Below are 19,994 nucleotides of genomic sequence, written 5' to 3' on the forward strand. Positions count from 1 at the left end.
TTACATGAATTATGCCTTCCTGAGAAAGGACAAGATTGAGTTCTCTAGAATTGAACAGATTTTCCTTACCAAAAAAGGATGCAGCTTCAAATTCCAATATCTAGTTCCCCATGTGGATAAAAGCAAAATCTTTTGTATATTAAGAAGGATAAGAGTGGGAACAGGTTGGCATTTTTGCATTGTGGGATGCAGAACTTGCTTCTAGCCCTAGAATGAGACTGAAAAACTGTGGAGTTACTGTAATGCACAGGGATTTACCATTTTTAATGGGCTGAATAGCTGCTTAGAGGTTTGATATAGTTCAGTTCACACTAAGTGCTCAAAATAGGTAAAGAGATTATAAAAATGAACTCCCAGGTTGGTAAAAGTCAAGCACATTCCTGTTCGGTAGCTATTTTTTTCCCCTGATATAAATGACAGCGTCACCTCTGTATAGTGCATTTTCTTTTCTTTTGTGTTTAAGAAGGCAGAACTTTACCATAGGCAGCCGACCCTGCATCCTGGCAAGCAGGAGGGACGTGAAAGTCCCTCAGAGAGCATGATCTCTGCCAACAGACTCTCATACTGTTGATTTTTCCAAAGTAGTTCTTGACGCTGACTTGAGTTGATGTCTAGACCCAGCATTTTGGCTTCCACGTTTCTGAGTTTGAGTCCCCTTCTCCTTTTCTGTCATAATTTAAACTTCCCAAGTTTCCTGAATGCCGTTTCTGCCTCACTGTTTTGTTTTGGGCTGAAGAGTCCCTGGGATATCTGTGCACTATTGGGGGAGAACATTCAAGACGAGATTCATGATACCTAGTTAAGAGCAAAGCAGCTACTGCTCAGCGGCTGTGAAGAAATCCCTTACAGAGAGAGAAGCAGAACTCCTGTATGTTAGTTCTCTTGGATATACCAGTAACCATTTGTTGGCAGTCAATTTGGCTGCATTCACCCCACTTTTTTTTTTTTTTCTTGTATATTTTGTTTTTTGTATGCATACGTACTCAACCATAATGACCGTGCAGTGTAGTAAGTCACTCTATGCAAGGTGTTAACCTCTGCATTTGGGCCTGCGGGTTGCCACCATGCAGTTAATCTTTAGGTGCATGGCAGGTTGTGTGCCACGTGCTTACTGAGCCTGGCTTCATACCCTATAGGTTTATGCATGTGATTTTAAGTCTGCTGGGCAACGGAGAGATGATGCTTAAGAGTCTCCTGGCCCCTTGCAGCAGCTGTGTGTGCATGTGCACGCAGACACTGCACAGATGCTTGGAGTGGAAGGATATTAAAGTGGCTAAGTTAAGCACTCAAAAGTTACAAAATGCCAGAATTAGGAAGCGCATATGCAATCTTAATTTTATCCATACATATATATTGCTTTATAACAATCTTAAAATAGATTGCATACCTTCCCCCTCCATGGGATGATTGCTTTTTATTCAGTGTATTGAACAAATCTGCTCCGGGGGTGAGTTAGAGTGTGTGGTGCAGGAGAGCGTTTTCTGTTGAACTCTTTACCCTCATATGTTCCTATGACTGCATGAAAAAAAGACATAATCTTATTGTTAAGGCAGCTGAATGTTGCTTGGAGAAGTTGATTCGCTGCCAAGGAGTGTGATGCTGGCTAAGTCATTTACATCAATCTTCTAATAGTGGCCAGGCCAGCGCTACTAATTTGTACAGAAATAGCTACAGTTGTCAGGTGGGTGATGAGTTGTGACTTGTGATCATCATTGCTCTTTGATCGAAATCACCCAATGTGCAGAATACTTTTTTTTTTTTTTTTTTCCCCCCCCGTCCACTTCAGAATGTTGAAAAAGAGAAGGGGAAATAAATTTATCTGTGGTTGCTAAAGGCTTCCCATTGTAGATCTTGCTTTGTGCTCCTTAGTTTATGAGTTCTGCTTGGACTATGCATGTGCATCTGCACCAGAGATTGCCGCTAGCGGTATCCTTTGAACACTTAGAGGATGTGTGTAAGGGGTAGGACCAGGAAGAACCAGATTGTAGCTACTTAGAGACCCTGTGGCCCTTAATTTCTGAATACAGGCTGTAAAATGGGCTGATAGTTCTTCGTCTCACAGGACTGATGAAGAAATAGTCCTTGTGGGAGATCGTGATGTTCCTGGTGTGAGCCCTCCAGGGAGGGAAAAAAAGAGTCTCTCTTGATTTGGCTTTTGGTCTGCATTTTGTCTAATTTAGAACTATGTTGGTTTCTCTCTTTTTTTTTTCTTCATTTTATTTCACTGCTTTTTGTAGCTGGCTGTGTAAGGGTGTTTGCGCTCACCCTGTTGCTTAGCGCTTACTGCCGTTTGTTCTGCTGCCCTGCAAAAGTTGAGAAACGGGATTATGGGACAGTAAACCTGGAAGTGCGTGAGGGCTCCCAAGCCTGAAAGAGGATGATCAAAACGATACGAATCCACAGTCCTCATTTCAGTGCAAGCTGCCACACAAACTCATTGTTTTGTGTCGGGGCAAACTACGTTAGCTGAGGCAGTCGCTAGTTATTCTGACCGTTTCATTAAATTGAAGCAAGCTGCTTTTATTCTGAAATAAGAGCCAGACAGTGCTGCTTTTCTTCGGAGAAGCCCAGACCAGCAGTAGCAACTTGGGGCAATGCTGGAGCAGGGTGGGAATGAGGTTCATCTGTCGTGTTTCTGTCTTGGCAAGAGACACGGGGAGCAAGGAGAGGCAAAGGTGGAGTGTGGGGCTCAGGGCGGATGCCAAAAAAAAAGGGCCAAAAGAAGGCAGGGAGGAGGAAGGTTGGAAAGGCAAGGGCTGGTTCTGCTGCAGCAAAGTCTCCTGATTCGGGGAGAGGGTCGAGGCTGGGCAGTATAGGCAGTAAGACTTCAGGCCATAGTTCTCAGTTATGCCAAGGCCACTCCACAAACCTGTCATTGGCGTGTCTGCCTTCACTATAACTCTGCTCCGTCTGAGCACAGCCTCTCTTCCAAGGCCCTTTGCTTTAGTTGCAGGCAACATCAGGGCCTTTCTGGGAAGGAAACAAGGCTGCCTTGTTTGAGGTGGCTTGTTTTGCAGAGATAGAGAGCACATATGGCCATGAGATGAGGTGCAGCATGATGGAGTGCATCCTTACAGGCATTAATGATGGCCCTCTGGAGCGTAAGGCATACTCCTGCTAGAGAGAAGGAAAGAAAAGGAAGGAAAAAAAAAGGAAGAAAAAAAGAGCTTCAGTTGCCCCGAGCTGTGTCCAGCTGATGACTAGTGTGAAAAGCGGTGAATCAGGCCTCGAGCTCAGCTCCAAGGCTGGCAGTGCAGACACTGCCGCTGTCCAATTTGCAGCCAAAGATTAGCCATTATTTTGTCTTGTACATGAGCAAAACATTCAGGCTTACGAAAGATCATTTGCCTTGCAGCCAGATAAAATTAAGACTGAGCACAGCGGAGGTTGTGTAAAGTTTTTAATAAAAGGTCATCTTCATAAATAATCATTTCCCACCCATGGGCGGGCTCCTACTGGAAAGGGAGGAACAGCAGGTGACTGTCGTAGTCATATGGAAGCTTGTCGAACAATTCGCTGTGTAACAACAGCATATGTGAGGGCTGCTCTTCTAGGGTGCTGAATCCTCTCAGCTCCTTTTTGTTTTTGACCTTTTATCTACAGAGCTGAGACCCTGAAATCAGAGCAGGCTAGAGAAAATAAATTTACTTGTCTTGATAATAGCTTGTGTTGCCCAGAAACCAACCTGGATATGTTTATCTCTTGGTTGTGCTAGTTCTACCAATGCCAGTGGTGACCTTTATCCTTTTTATGGTTTCAGAGCTTTATTTTATTTATATACATATATATATATTTATTTTCTGACATGAACTCACATGGGTTTGCTGGAATTTGTGTTCTAATTTTTGTTTTGTTTATGCTATGTGTCCTGTCATTGCAGTGCATCTGTGAACACCGTTGATGCTGATGTAGTAGCTTGATACGAAAGGCCAAGATAAAATACCAGCTGCTTGTGAAGGCATCCTGCTGCTATCAAGAAGCTCAGGCTAGCAATTTGTAGTGGTGCAAAGATTTGTAGGCCCTGTGTTTTGAGCTGCTTTCCTGAAGAGAGGGTGGGAATGTTCATGCCTTCTTATTTTAGGAATTGTACTTTCTTGAGCGTGCTTATACTTTACGAAATGCAAGCTCAGGGAATCTGGGTAATAAAACTGAATTATTGTTCTCAAGTGCTTGTATATTAAAAATAAGGAGCATCGGTGAGTCATGACGAAAGCTGAATTAAGTTGAAAATATCAAGCAACAACAGAGGACGGATGGCCTAACCAAGTGTCAGCCCCGTGGGCAGGGACTGGACGTTCCCTCTTTTCCAAGGGCGTCTCCCCGCTTTCTGATTGCACTGGGCTGCCTCTGCTGTAACCACCACCCGCTGCAGCCGTGCGGGCAGGGTGGGAAGGCAGGACTTGCTCTGCCTACCAGTGCCATTTCTAAGAAGCCAAGGCTGCATCTATCCTGCAGATTGCTGTGTGATACAGAGCCAGCAGAGCTGGCGTGAAGCAGACTGACTTGGCTGCCACTGCTCATCTAGCTCGTGAAGTAGAGCAGTCTAGATGGGCTCCTCTGTCCTGCTGCATGGTAGGGTTGTTCGCAGTTAGATTGCCTCTTGAGATAGTAAATTGGTAAAGGAAACCAACTCTGCCTCTCCTACCCAGGGCAGTTCAGCTAGCTCTACAGTGCACAGGTACCCAGTTAGTTGTCTTTATTAAATTAAAAGTCTTTGAACTGCTGGTGTTACCTGTATATTAGAAGTATTCTTGCTCATCAGATGTTCTTATGCCTTTCTCCCATCAGTTGACAGGGTAACCTGTGTGCCTGCAGCTATTGGAAGTTGTGGGCAACAGCCCTGGTATCCCTTTCCAGTAAGAACATGTCTGGTAGTTTGTCTAATCATAAAATATATCATAATATGTCATTTTACCTATCTGGGCCGTGAGATGGCTCATCTCATAAATGACTCCAGATTCACTTTAAAACCAAGATAATCTTGCTTAGAATTTAAGGCTTTTGGAACTGGAATCATCTCGTCATTGTGTAATTATATGTTTGTATGTTGAAGTCTCTGTGTGGAGCATAACACAAATAATCTCAAGCTTTCTTAGCAAACATTTCAGGTCTAGGGAATTGTGTGGATGAAGAAATAGCGTGGGAACACACTTAGCCGTGAGTCAAAGTTTGGAATACCCTCTGTGACCAGTAACGCTGTCTGGCAAGTTCCACACTCAGCGCTGCAGTGGGTTGATTTGTCTCAGGGAGACAGATGTTACTCAGACTTACTCACAGCACTGACTTGGGGCAACTGAGAAAGCAGATGTTCTGAGGGAGAAGCATGAACTGCAGCCGTGAGGTTAAAACAAGCTGCCTTTCGCTGTCCTGGGCAAAGAGGAACAGCGTGATTATTTTTTTTTAAACCCTGTGTGTGAGATCTGTGAGAAGCCTGGAGAATTGGGATCTGTCTTTAAAGAAAAATGTAAGAAATATGTGCATGGGTGCCTACATAGGTGTCTACAGATGTGTGTCCTGCATAGCTGTAGCAGAAATTACTGGTTAGTGTCATGTCTGAGTCTTGAAGGGGATACACTGAGCTTTTTCTTTCTTCTGCCACTGTGTGCGTTTCACCTTTGGTGGAGGCCCAGACTTGGCACCCTGCTGTGATCCACTAACCCTGTTAGATGAATGGAGGTTTCTGCCAGAAGAATTTGGGATAGACCTCTCTATCTAGGAGAGTTTAGGTAAGCTCTCAATGTCCCGTCGCTCGTCCTCCTATGCGCTGCAGCTTGCTGTGTCACATAGTTGTGGTACAAAATGCACAACTCTTAGCCCATAGACCATGTGTGTGGGCCCCTGCAGAGGACAACTGCGTGGCCCATTGGCAACCAGGGACGTGGCAGTGCCCAGGGCTCGAGTGTCACCACCCTGGCCATATACGGTGCCTACGGGGAGGGGATTCCTCTCCCGTCCCTGTGGCGGATGTGTTACGGGCAGTGAGGATGTGGGAGATGAGCAGGAATTGTTGCCTTGCTCCCTTGTGTGGAGTGATTATCACAATATTCACTGACCATCAATAACCAGACCATTTCCCATTTCTGCTCTGTTTCCTCAAAAAAAAAAAAAAAAAAACCTAGCTGGAGAGATGTGCATTTTTGGTTACACGAGGCAGATTTTGCTAAAATACACTGACACATACATACAGTTCTGGCTTGAGGTAGCTATTTATGAATAAACATAACCACCCTTGACTGGGAGGTGGGAGCAGGCTACCGTAGACACAAATCACGCTTTTTAACAACTGTGGATGCTGAAATGGTTACAAGTGCATGGCTGTGCGATTTGGACAGGGGCTGATATATCACTCATTTGTAGGTTTGTAATGAATCGTAACAACAAGATTGCTCGTGTGCTTTTTTTGTTTGCTGCCAAGCACAACAGAGAGTTATAACAATCTTGCACCTGAAGTCTGTAGTAAAATGTTGAAATATTGTTGGTAGCCTAGCAAAAAAATTTGTTAATTCAGTTTGCTACACAGACACCGATAATGCTATTTATTTATTTATTTATTTATTTATTTATTTATTTATTTTGCTAGGACCTCTAAATGACTTTTACCTCAGAGTATAATCAGCAGCAAAATTTCTGATGTTTAAGAAACATATCTGCATATTTTTTCCATCTCAACATAATGGAACATAATTTAAGACTATGAGCAGAGGAGGGGGTAAATGATGCATGTAATGATTGTTTTAACATTTACAAGAAAATAATTTATTTAAATTGGATTAAGCCTTAATATTATCACACTTTTCTACCTGATTTAACATGGAGGGGGGTGCTGGGCAAAGGTAGAGAAGGCGATTTCATGGTAAAGTGTTTTAAGTATTTCATATTTTCTTTTCTTTTTGATCATCCAGTCATCCTGCCCCACAGCCATGCAAATGTTCCTACATACAAATGTTCATTGCTGCCTATTACATTCCCCTGCTGACAGTGAAGAGGTCATGCTAAATCAAACTGATGGAGAAAGTGGACATCATCTTTACCCAGGATGCCCAAATTAATTCTAGTGAAACAAACGTAGGCGACCAGCAAAAGATAATTTGTTTTGTACATTGCTGGGTTGAACTGCTCCATTTATCACATTGTTAGCTATGCTATTCATGTTCAGAATAAGCCAGAGAAACAAGCACTTGCTTAAGATGTGAGACCTCAGGGACTTATGACTTTTTTTCTGTCAACAGACCAGCCTAATTATTTCCACCAAGAGTGGGAAGTGAAGTCCAAAGTCATCCATCTTCTAATTCTTTTCTCCTTCAAGTAGGAGAATCAAGTGGGATCAATCCTGTATCCTTATAGACCTTCCTGCTTTGAGCCCAATGGTTACACTTTTGTGTTTACAATAGTTGCTGTTTTTATGAGAAAAACACACATATGTATGTATGTATCAGAGGGAACTCCACTAGTGACAGGACCAACAGTGCCCAGTTTTCCATAGGTTGGTGTCTCCAGCTTTGGCAGCGAATTCCAACTGTCTGTTTTCCTACAGTGGGGTCATTTGTAAAATCTCGCTCCCATGTGGCTTCTTCAATGCTTTATGAAGTTCATTCAAGTTAGCCTTTATTTTTCTTCACTTAGGGCAACTTTTGCAATCTCGTTTTCTCCTAGCTATTTACACGTACAAAGAATGTGAGAATTCCAAGATCGCTGTATGTCTATTAGATTTGGTTGAAAATGAAAAAGAAAGAACTAAGGGAAACATAGTATTTGAGCACAAAAACTTTGTTGTCTTAGGAAACTAAGGGGAAAAAAAATGTTAGTGTCTTACTAAGTTCTTCTTCTAGTTTTGATCTGTAGTTAAGTTCATGCCTCCTGAGAGATGTAAGTTTGGATTTCTGGCCACTCCTGTTCCTTCTGTAGAGCTGCTCTTATGAATGGAAGATGTTCTGGCTTTTTGAAGCAGCAAAGAATGGTTATGTTTATTACCACTGCAGATTTCCTCCTGTCCCATTTATGTTAAAGTCCATTGTAGATCTCTCATCTTCAACAGGACCTGGATTTGCTTTTACAACTGCTATCAGTACTCAAAGTTGGGACCAACATACTGGTAATTTTTAGTACAATTTTTAGTACTAGAAAAGATTTCCCAAATTCAGTTTCAGTTCACAAAACTGGATACAGAGGTAAATCTCATATTTGTATATTACAAATATACAAATTGAGCAAAAAACTTCTGAAAATTATGGTGACATAATACCTGAGGAATTCCATGTATTATGGAATTCCATTCCACACCACTTTTTTTTCCTCCTCTCAATAGATTTGCTTTTTAAAGTTGAAAGTACATTTCGCATAAATGAAAGGTTAAATTCTGAGCACATTTGTAGTGTGTCCATAAGCTTCTGTTTGCTTGGGAAGTATCAGCAGAGTACTTTTCACTTTAAAGTTTATGAATTTCTTTCTTCTCCTTAATTCTTTGAGGTCTCAGTACTGAGGGAGATGAATCATTTATTAGTGGGAGGCCTGACACATGATGAAATCACTATCTGACACTTCAATGACTTCCAGTGTTGTTCTGCGAACATTCAGCAAAGCCCAGATGATGTGATGGTGCAGTTCTGTGGGTAGTGGGGTTTTTTTTTTTTTTGTCTTTTAAATGGGTGAAATGCTTTATCATCATAGTGTGTGAGAACATCCCTGTTTGGTATGAATAGCCCTTGCCAATTATTACGAGTGATTCAGAAGCTCTGATGTAAGGGAAAAGAATGAAAATATGTTTGCCATTGGCAGAGGAGGCTTTGATGGTTATGTTTCTCTTGAGAATCAGCGAGAAAGCAGAGCTTGATACACCCTTTTGGAGGGTGGAAGCTTTCTGAGCAGTCGGACAACCTTCTTGGGTTTAATGTCAGTACAACTCAGAGCACCCCCTTTACCATGGGGCTTATGCATCTCCATTGTGTTACAAATGAAGCACATGGAGGGGGTGCTTCTGTGCTGGGTAATTGCTTACCCACTCAGCAGAGCAGTGGTCTTAACCCAAAGGCATTTACTGCATCAACTGACATCTGACAGTAACATAGTTGGCAATAAAAAATGACTTTTATTAAAAATAATGATAATAATAATTCTAGGACCTTTATTCTAGTAAAGAGTTTGTGCTCATGTAGGCTAGACTTTCTGCTTAACTGTATTTATTCCAGACGACAATGTTCTCGCTCCCTTTTCCTGTTTTCCCAGTATGTTTTCTGTTTTTTCCCCCTGCCCAGCAACCATTGTAGACTATTAAAATACTTTCCTGCCTTACACAGTTCAAAACCTGAGCAGTGCCACTCCCGCTCCTTTCCCAAACCAGATCACTTAACAGCTAGACCATGTGCTGCTGTCAATGAAATGTCACACTTTGGGGACCCATACATATGCCCTTGCCTCCCAGTACCAGATTTGGTTTCTAAAAAGTCAATTCAGGATCTTTTCTAACATTACTGTTTTGGTGGTTTGTTTTGTTTTACATATGTTTCTTCCTAAACTGAAGTACTTTTCCCACTTAATTCAGTCTTTCTTATTCCTTTGCATTTTTTTCCCTGACTCAAACACTTTGTCTAATTTTATCATTTTATTATTTTATCATTTTATCACTCTGCAGTCTGACCATCTCCATTTTTTTTACTGTATTATGATACATTGCTGGTTTTACTCTTTGCAGATGTATCTGAGGCTGAAAGAACTAAATACCTGTGAAAAATCCTGAAGGAAATCTGTAGAAGAGCTGCAGTTAAACCCAGGTCTTGAGCAAAGACATGAGCTGTAACTTGTGGGGTGTTATTTGGGTATCCTTAATTTTGCCTTCTCAAGATTTGGCTCTGAATTAGACCACTTTTACGGAGGAGGAGAAGGGGAGAAGGTTCCAAGTTCCAATCTAGAAGGATTTGACAGGGCCCTTTACCAGCTTCTGTCTTTGGCATTTCTTCATGTTCAAATCACCTGTCACATCCTGGCAGCCTGTCACACCTTCACAGAGTGTCCTGGTCACTCGGAAGTTTGACTTTCTCCAAGCTCGCTCTTAGAAGCAAACTCTTTTTCCTTTTCTTCCACAGGAACTCCTTGTAGGCTCCGTAGATCACATGAGGCCACGTCCACAGGAGGAGGAGATGAGCGCCGCCCTACACCCAGGTACATCTCACCGAGTGGGCAACCGCAACCAAGTGAGCAGGAAAGCATTAGTGTTATTGTTGTTGTTGCTGCTGCTGTTGTGGTGTTGTGCGCTTCCTGAGCCAGTTCAGCATGGGAGCAGACAAGCCTCCTGGCTGGCACGGGAAGGGCCAGCAGCTGGGGATGCTGGGGCTGCAGCATCCCCAGCTTAGATGGGATTAGGCAGTCCTGGAACTATGGACTCGTTTGGAGAACACACATGAGCAGCTCGGGAAGATTTGGGGGTCATTACCCCCCAGCAGAAAAGGGGGGCTGCCATAGAAATTTCTCCCAGTAGCACAGGCGATGCAGGGAGAACATCCATATACAGCCAAAGATACATTAAGGACAAACTTGTTATAAACCTTTTAAAGCTTGTTCTCTGCATTTTGTAAAACAAATTAATTCAACATAGGCTTAAATGATATTTATTTTGCTACCATTTGTGCCCTCCCGCCCCCGTCCTCTATGCAAGTCATAAGACAGTCCTCCTACCATGGCCCTGCTAGGTCGTGCTGCGATGGGCATCCTGCCAAATTGAGCTGATCTTATAAGCTGCTACTGTCCTGGTTGTTGGTGGGACTGCGTGCATGATTTTTTAATTCACTTCTGTGGTGTCCTCAATTTTTCTTTTTATTCTGGCCAAGCTTGTAGTGGGAGTATGTTTAACTGAGAACTGCACTTCTGCCAAATCATGATCTGTTAGCACCTCTACAATGCTCCCCTTTTCTCAGAAGAATGAGAAGAGAACTATTTAAAAAAAAGATCACTCAGGGCTATTACACAGTGTCATTATCTGGACCTTTGTTTTTGAAATTATTACTAAAGATAGGTTTGTTTGTATGCTTGTTTGCTTTCTCCTTACTGTATTTAGACTTAAAAACAGCAGCATCAGTAATAAGATACTGATGAACCTAAGGTAGATGTGACAGCGTAATGTGGATAGTGCATATACAATTTGTCAAAGCAGACAAAATAACCCCACCTTGGGCAATTTTCAAAAGGGATGCACTACAGTACTTGTCAGGTCTGGGTGACTATTCCAAAAACATATAACTTGCTGGCATACAAATATCACTTTGTATAAGGCAGTTATGAAGTAAAACCAAAGGGAGCGGCAAAACAAAAACACTGTTCTTGCAAGGTCTTGTGAAAGAATCTAAGAACGAAAAAGAAAAAAAAGACAAATAAAACTCAGGGGCAACTGCATTTATGTGCGGATGATCTTATGTGTTCTTATTTGCACTTTTCTTACAATAAAATCAGTGATGTCATTTTTTTATCATTATATTATGGGGAATATATCTGCCATCATAATCTGGAAGGCAATTTTGACCTGATTTTTCATAGTATGTTATTTAGAATTTCAGAATTACTGCCACAGTTAAGGATAAAAAAAACTTCAATAATAATGGCCTCTGATGTGATACCATATGATTCAAAATTACAGAATCAAAATCAAAAACTTGACTTACTGTGCATGGGATAATTCTTATATTCAATATTTTTTATTTGTTAAGATATATCAGTAGATGTTTTATTTTTATTTTTCAGCAAAATAAGTAATGAGAGATAATGAAGATAATGATGGAGGGCAGGTGATAGAGGTGAATTGTGCTAAGATTCCAAGACATTTAACTATATGTATTGTATGTGTATGTATTGTTTAGGATGGCAAAATGAAAACAATGCATTTCCTAATTTATTCTTAAAAAAAAAAAAAAAAAAAAGGCAGCTTTCAACAAGGTTTTTGTGTGTTTGTAGTTCCAATCTTCACACAAAAGTATCCAAAGTTATGAAAAACACTTAGCAAACAAAGGGGCAGGTAGAATTTAAATTCGTAAGATTATAGCTAAAGCATACAATAAAATGTATAAACTGCTGTCTCTTTGCCTCTATGTTCTTGAGTGGTTTCTGTTCCTGTTTCACTTGCAGTTCCCAGGAGCATGTTTGCGTATGGATCATGAATCTATCACTTCCATCAGGTAAAGTAGTAGAGTCTGATTTTTGTCTAGAAAAGCAGAAGCTTCTACAGAAGTGCAGTAATAAAGTAGGAACATCTTATGTTGTCTTAGATTTTGTATTCCAGGAGGAATACATTGATTTAAGTTAAGTATTGAGGCTTCCTGGAAGTGGAACCAACTACCTCCAAAGCCCCCTCCAAAAAAAAAAAAAAAAAAAAAAAAAAAGGTGACTTAAGGTATTAATATGATTAATTTGTCAAGTTGTCACCTGAAAGTGGTTAATACAATGTCATCGTGGTTGGCCATAAGCCTCTTGCCTTTGTGGCCTGCTGAACTTTCAGGACTCCTTTAGCACAGAAGGATGAAAGTCCAGAAACTCACAGTGGAATTTGGCGAGATCCAAAGTAATCTATTATCAGATAGCCATCAAAGGATGATAAGCCTTAGAGCAAGAGGGATTTATGTAGACTAATTCAAAGTGTAATTTGTGTTGTTGCCAATTGTTAAGGCAAGAAGCCTATCCCATGTACTAGAATAGAGTAAGAAAAAGGAGAAACTTGACTTTGAGGAAGTTTTTTGTTTTGAGCTGGGGATAAAACCCTCTGAAGCTAGAATATCTTCATCTATGGTATATTCTTTAGCATCTCATCTGGTAAATACTGAACCATTTCTACACCTGCCATGTCTTGTGGTTCTCATAAATGAAATACAGTCCCAAGTTATTCACCTGGTAAGATGAAATGGAGCTAGGAATACCAGGAAGCCAGGAATCTCTACTCTCTGATTAGAGAGACAGTTTGCAAGTGTTATGGAAAGCTTAGGATCAATAGTAAATAACCTAAGTATAATGAACCATGGAAGATCAAGAGAGATTAAGGCATCACTGATTTCTTCAGTAGCCAGAGCTTAATAAAATTCTCCAGGTGATCTTGAATGACAGACTGTGCTCTGTGCCACAGAGAAAGGAAAAGAAAAAAAAAGGGAATTTGTGGCAGTCGGATCCAGTCATGGTTTACAAGCGTTGTGTTGGCATTAAGAATAAAAGCACAAGATGGTTTGACTGTTCTTGTATTCTGGAAAATTGGGATGCTTTTACAGTTTCTGAGATGCTATTTCTTTTTAATGAATGGCGACAGCATTGCTAACAGAAGTTTACTTCCAGAAGGGATCAACACTTGGACGACCTTTTTGACAAATACCAAGAGTCTGTTAATGCTTAATGCCAGTGCCTTCAGTGAATTTTGTGGGAGGAAAAAAATCGAAGATGAAATGAATTTACCTACAAAATAATTAAGTTACTCAATCCAGGGCCTGGATAGCATAATTCTATATACAAATTTACACACCGTTGAATGTCGGACCATAAATTTACTAAGAAGCAGGATGTAATTGGTTTGTAAACCTTAATAAAACAGCGAAGCTTGCCTTTCTGATAATGAAAGTTCAAAATTGTGCCAAACTAGACTTAGGACGTATCTATATGGGTCAACTAACTGACATAGATATTATGAGATAAACTGTTCTATTAAAAAAAAATAAAATAAAAACAAGAAAAGGTCTTCAAACCTTCTATATGGACACCTTGTGGTTTGTTGTTGTTGTTTTTTTTTTTTTTAAGGTGCTATAGTCCCAGAATAGTTACTCAATCTGAGAGCTGATTATATTCTGTGATAAAGCTTAACTGGAGGTCAGGTTAACTCTCAGCAATGCATATTATATATATTAAAAAAAAAAAAAAGCTAAGATGATATCTTTATTTTGTATGGTTTTTTTTTTTTTTTTTTTAGCAAGAGAATTTCTTGTGTACTTCCCATTACTTTTCAATGGGAGCTTCCTGAGTGCATCAGGGGGAGAATATCCCTTTAAATGCTGCTATTGATTTGCACTCAAAAGTCCAATTGACTTTGGTGGGAGTTCCGTGTGCTGATCAATGGGAGTATCAAGTTAATAAATAATTCACTTAACAAAACTGCATTAAGATAATGCTAAAGATCTGCAAAAATCTTTCAAAGGAAAGATTTCCCACATTCCTAACTAACTACTAGGAGTCAGGTTTAGTTTGGTCAAAGTGAATGCAGCTCCAGGTACATTACTAGCTGCATCATCCTCACCAAAAGTTTCAGTTACTTCCTATCTCGATTTCCTAGTGAGATGCGTGAGTATGTGTTAATAGTTAGAATATGAGGTGGGTGAGTATGTGTTAATAGTTACAATATGACTTTTTTTATTTCTCCCCATTCTGGAGATAGATACACATTGCAAGTGTCCTTCTGGCAAGAAAACTATAACAAATCAGCCTTTGAAAGTGCATTCAAAGCTCACATTTTACCAAATAAGTATTTGAGTGTTACCCAGATTACTGGAGCATACTTATTTCATAGCACTTGCTTTTGTATTCCTCTTCCAGATTCTGACTTCTCAGGTCTTGGCACAAGGGTCTGTGCTGTCACGTCAGAGTGTATCTTTAGAATCTACCTTCCCATGTTTTATCATTTCATTTTGGTGCATGATGACTTTCTCTCCACTTGCAAGCTCCAGAAGGCAGTGAAGGGAAGAGTTAACTTGGATCTATGTTACTTCTTAACCAAAACTTATGTGAGTGCTCATTTGTATACTCAAGTAAAATATAAAATGTCTTTTCCCTTTTAGTGTATTATGAACTTTTGAAAGCCAAATACTTTTGTAGTATAACCCCTTATTGGTGATATGGGTTTAACTAAGACTTTCCAGCTGAATGTGTAGACACTGCATGCCTGAAAGGTATATGCAGCTGGTTAAGAGTTTCCCTGTGTATGGTCTGATGAACATATATAAGTGAAATTCATTTAAATTCTTTAGAGAGAGAGAGAGAAAAGGGAAAATCTTCTTAACCTCTGTAGGAGATTTATCAACTATGCTGCTTTGCTTAGTTTACTCTGATCTTAGGCAGTAAGCTGAATGGCGTGTAAATAATTGGCACATCAGAACCTCTAACAAGGTTCAATTTTTAATGTCTGTATGGCTTATTGGGAGATTTTAATAACTAATGTGAAGTCACAGGCCAAAGGCACTGACATAAAGTTACACATTTCAAAGATTATATTAAAGACCTTTTAGCTTTGCTGTGATCTTACAATTCCAAACTTTCCAATAGACTGTATTTTCAGACACATTTCACTGCCTTGGGATAATTTGGATTTTTTTTTCTTTAATATGATTTGTCATGACAAAATATAGGCATTCCTTTTTCCATGTGGGTTTGCTCTGTGCTTTCTGTGGCCTGCAAGGAATTAGTTTTAATTAATATCACTGGCAAATGCATTGTTGAAATAGTCATTGTGGCAGACATGCCTCTGTGTTAACAGTTGGGTTAAACAGCCCCTTTATCGGGGCTATTAACACCTAGTATTATTGTCTGATTAAAGATCATTGAGTGGATTATCCAGTCCCAAGGCTTCCACTTACCCCCAGACAGGTGCTCAAATAAGAAATTATGCTAAGTAAATCAGCAGTAGTATTGCAACATTAATGGCTTTGTCTTGGCTTCAAAAAAAGAAAGATATTGGGCTGTTCGGGTATTTTTCTCTCTTTTATACAGCAAGTTAAATTCTACAATCTCAGTAGACTGACTTTGCAAAAAAAAGGCCAGATCACCACTGAGACCTCTGCCCTACAGTTTCCCTGGTCTTCTGATCTCATCAAAGATTACTGTGCCTTTTCTTCACCTAGTTTTTTAGAAGGATGCATGTACTTTTACACTAAAAACTTTTTTTTTTCTTTTTTTCACTCTGTGTAGGCAATATGTAATGTAGATAGTCTGTTCTGGGGCTGTGTAAATGCCTTTTATTTTAAGTTCATGCGTTTAGAACTCATAGGTAAACTGGTAGTGTGTAACTTAAGAAGGCAGGAAATCCCACAAGAGTTCACAGACCATAGCTTAGCCGACAGTTTACCTTTTAATGGGTGAAATTAAGCCTTGACATTAATGAGCACAGTTCCTCCGACTTCAGTGGGATTTTGTGTCCTTTTACCAGTCAGATTCCTGGCCTGGCTGTGTTGGATGTCTCCCTGGAAAGCTCTGTGTCTGCAGCATCGCTCTTGTCTGCTCTGTCTTGTCTGGCCTGATGACCGTTTCTGACAGCGCGGTTGAAGAGAAGAAAATAGTGGGTTGATGACAGGCAAGACTTCAACTATTTTCAGTGCTTTGAAACAGGACCAGTGTGTCTTGTCTCTATTAATTACAGTGGCAATTTTCCTGTTAACTTTGAAAGAGCCAAGAGTTTAATGCAAGCAGGTGGAACAAGAGCTGGTCCACAGGTAGGGCTGACGTGACCGTGAGGACTGTCTTGAGTGGAGAGCTCCGTGTACGATAAAGAATTTTCTTGGGCATCTGTATGAAAGAAACATGATGAAATAAGCACTATTTATTGATGAAGTGCTATTCTTTGTATTCCGCCCTCTTTGGAGAGGGTGTCGAAAGGACATGCTGGTGTCAAGTGGATTTCAAAGCGTGCTGCTGCCTCATGTTGTTTAAAACTGCACTAAAGAAAAATCCCAGACTGCATCCTGCTTAGATGGAGGCGAGTGTCTGAGATGCCATGGGAGACTGGGACAAAAAAAAAAAAAAAAAAAAAGATATAGCTCGGAGCCGCTAGTTCAGTCGTGCTCTAAATAAATGGTGCCTCTTAGGTTAGGAAGCGATGACATGTAAAGAGAGCTTTAGAGAGGCAGCACAACGTTATGAGGAACCCTCCTCTCCCTCTCCGCACCTCCCAGGCATCATGCTCTGTAAAAGATGCATTTGATTTATCAATAGACCTTTCTTTACTCAACTTTGCTGCCATTCCTTTTGGGAAAAATTGGATTTTCATCAAAGACACAGAAGACTATAAAATTGGAAGCAGATGTGGGGGCGGAGTGGATAGTCCTATGGCTGTTTCTTTTGTGGAAGTGCTTGTGAACAAACCTAGCCTTATATACTTCTTGCTGTCTTGCCTCATCTAACTTTCTTGTCTGCTTCTTACATTTTCCAGAGACCCAGGAGGTGCAGTGTGAATAACAGGTCCAAATGTAACCTTCTTCACTATCACATCATTCATCTCTTGATTTTTCCAACTGTTCCTGTGCTCTTTGGAAAACATGGTTAAACAATAACCTCAACATTTTGTATTGTTGGAAAAAAAAACACACACATGAAGAAATACAGGCAAAGCTCTTACTTAGTCTGACTTTAGTCATGGTTACTAGTGTTTTTCTGGACTTGATCAAGCCAGCTCGTATATCTGGCATCTCTTAATTTTTTCAAAGCAATCTTAGATCTCATTTACTTGGAGAAAAGTTTGTCTTCTGGTGAATTAATGGCATCGCTAATGTAATTGATGAGCTAGAAGAAATGCAATTTTGAATTTTTTTCTTTTGGTCCAGAGTCTTTGGTGCCACATGGTTTGTGCAGCACTAGAAAGGAGCAAAGCAACTTAATTTGCAGTTTTGTCTGTCTTCTGGTGGTGTTTGTTCAATACTTATTTTTAAAAGAACTAAGCTTGATCCCAGTGAATTATGATTTCACATACAAAGTTTGCCAGAATCCATGAGGGCTTTACCCAGACTGATTCAGGGCTTTTCATATTGTGCTGTATGTGGAAGCAGAGTCCCTTGGTAGTTAGTTTTTCCCCAGTGCAGGGATAGGACCTTATGGAGAGAGTCTCTCAGGAGAGAGATGCTGTTGCTTTCCCTCCTGAGAGCAGCCTGGCAACCGCTCCGCTCTGAGCCCTTGACACACTCCTAACTTGGCACGGAAACACTGGCCTCTCACACAGCACAGGGTGGAGCAAGGAGCCTGCAGAACCTGTCTAGATTGCTCCAAGGTTAGCACAGGACAGGTTCTCCACTTCAGTGCTCAAAGAAGTGGCATTCCAATGCATCTGTACACCTCAGCCTCCTGGTACACAGCCCTGTACACTTGCATCCTGCATCTTCTCTCCCCACTGCTCGCTGTGCACTCCCTCCAGCTCCTCTTGACTGATCAGAGACCTGCTCAGCCCGCTCCGTCCACCTGTCCTCCACACGCTCTGTGCCCTTTTGGAGCACTGTTTCTCCCACAGCGTCAGCCTCACGTGGACTGGCTTGTCTTCTTGATTTCTTCATTCACGATGCTAAGCAGAGCTGATGAGACAGAAAAAGGAAGGTAGCAGGGGTCACTGAATCTTCACCAGCTAAGTTTGGAGCAGCCTGGAATTATTTTAAATAAGTGATTAATATATATATTTTTTTGATGGTAGAATGGCCTTTGTGAGATACTGAAATGTGAAATTTAGACTCGAAGATTTAACTTGGAAAAATCACAACTGGGAGACAAGTGACAAGTTTTCTTGTCACTGGGAGACAAAAAAATCACAACTGGGAGACAAGTGACAAGGAAGTGACAGGTTTTCAATAAATAAGTTACTTAAAATAATCTTATGCAAATAGAAATCAATAGTTTTCTGGAACAGGTGAACATAAAATGTGATTGTTCCATGCAAAGTAATTGAGTTAAAGCAGAGGATTAGAATTCAGTCTAAAATCTAGTCCCTCTAGAAAGAGAATAAATTCAATTCAGGCTCCAGGTGAAGTTGCCTGTTTAAAGCTGTGCTCACCATTGAAGAGTGCACAGACAGCTCATGATGTGAGATCTTCCTGATGGGGGGTCACTTACTGAATCTCCATAGTTACCTACACATAATATTGCACAGAGTATATGTAGATTTAAATGACATTCTCCAAACTTTTGTGAAACAAATCAAGATGCAAATTTTGTTCTCAGCCTTACCTGCGGTTTCTGTTTCATAATGCAGGTAGAAACTGGGCTGTAGATGTACTTTTCCAGAAATACAGGGTTACCCTGAATCTCTGAACCGGCAAGACTATTTTCTAAAAGATTTCTAGATAATTAACAGTGAATCACTGTTTTTTACAGGTCTCAATGCATTCACCCTATGCCAGGTGTTGCAAGAATATGAGAACATGTATTAAATTAAAACTGGCTAAACAACTTCACACTGGCATCCCCTCTTGGTAATAGGAGTCTTGGGAAGAAACTGTTTGAGGTTAACCTTCCTAGCATGGATAAGATACTTGCATCTTCTTGAGTATAACTATCTTTCCTCCCCCAACATCTCATCCTTTCTATTTTTCCCGGTAGGAGGATCAAAAGAAACTCAGTTAACTTAAACATTCATCAGATAATCCAAAGGAGATGTTAATCTGAAGGCAGTATTAGCAAACAATTAATTCATGGCATGATTCCTTTCTTATATATCTGATTTTCTTAAGATTGTGACTGTTCTTTTTTTTTTTTCAGGGCAGATTCTAGTACAAAGGACTACCTACTTGAGGAGAGTAGCCTTGGAAAGCAATGAAGAGACAGGAGGGAAATGCCTGTCTTCTTCAGGACACTTGCTGATGAATTTTAAGGGCAATTATTATTCTCATCTCTATTTTTCTCAAGATAATACTCAATGGTTTGCTGAAAAGCAACTCACTAGTAAGTAGAAAATGATCCTAAATGAGTATGTACATGAGAAGTCTTGCAAGCCAGCTTTACTCTGTGACTTACTTCCTTATTAGGGAGTTTTTTTCCCCTTCTGTTTCTCATCTCATCTCATCTCCATCTTTTGATTGTTCCAGGTCACTGCTAGGTCACTAGCATATTAAATCTATCTTTTTATTTTGTGTGCTTTCTCCTGTGCAAATGTAATTTTATCGATGATATCAATGGATATCAGCGGGCATCAGCGCACTAAATACTAAATACACGCAGAATGTGGAGGGGCGAATCACCGCTAGAAAGGAGGCAGTCCGTGAGGAGCAGAGCTAATAAAACGTGGTTGCCGTTGGCTT

At 40.5% G+C, this 19,994-nt stretch overlaps 1 long non-coding RNA gene across 1 annotated transcript; it reads left to right on the top strand.

Annotated features, from left to right (window-relative positions):
- Positions 1-9,618: 9,618 nt before the first annotated feature.
- On the top strand, positions 9,619-12,248 carry LOC112953918. The gene is made up of 3 exons (XR_003250640.1): positions 9,619-9,767; positions 10,080-10,155; positions 12,109-12,248. It is a non-coding gene; the product is annotated as an uncharacterized LOC112953918 (long non-coding RNA).
- The last annotated feature ends 7,746 nt before the right edge of the window (positions 12,249-19,994 follow it).

The sequence above is a fragment of the Nothoprocta perdicaria genome, unplaced genomic scaffold, assembly GCF_003342845.1.
Source record: "Nothoprocta perdicaria isolate Ctin4 unplaced genomic scaffold, notPer1 scaffold_47, whole genome shotgun sequence".
Lineage (NCBI taxonomy): Eukaryota > Metazoa > Chordata > Aves > Tinamiformes > Tinamidae > Nothoprocta > Nothoprocta perdicaria.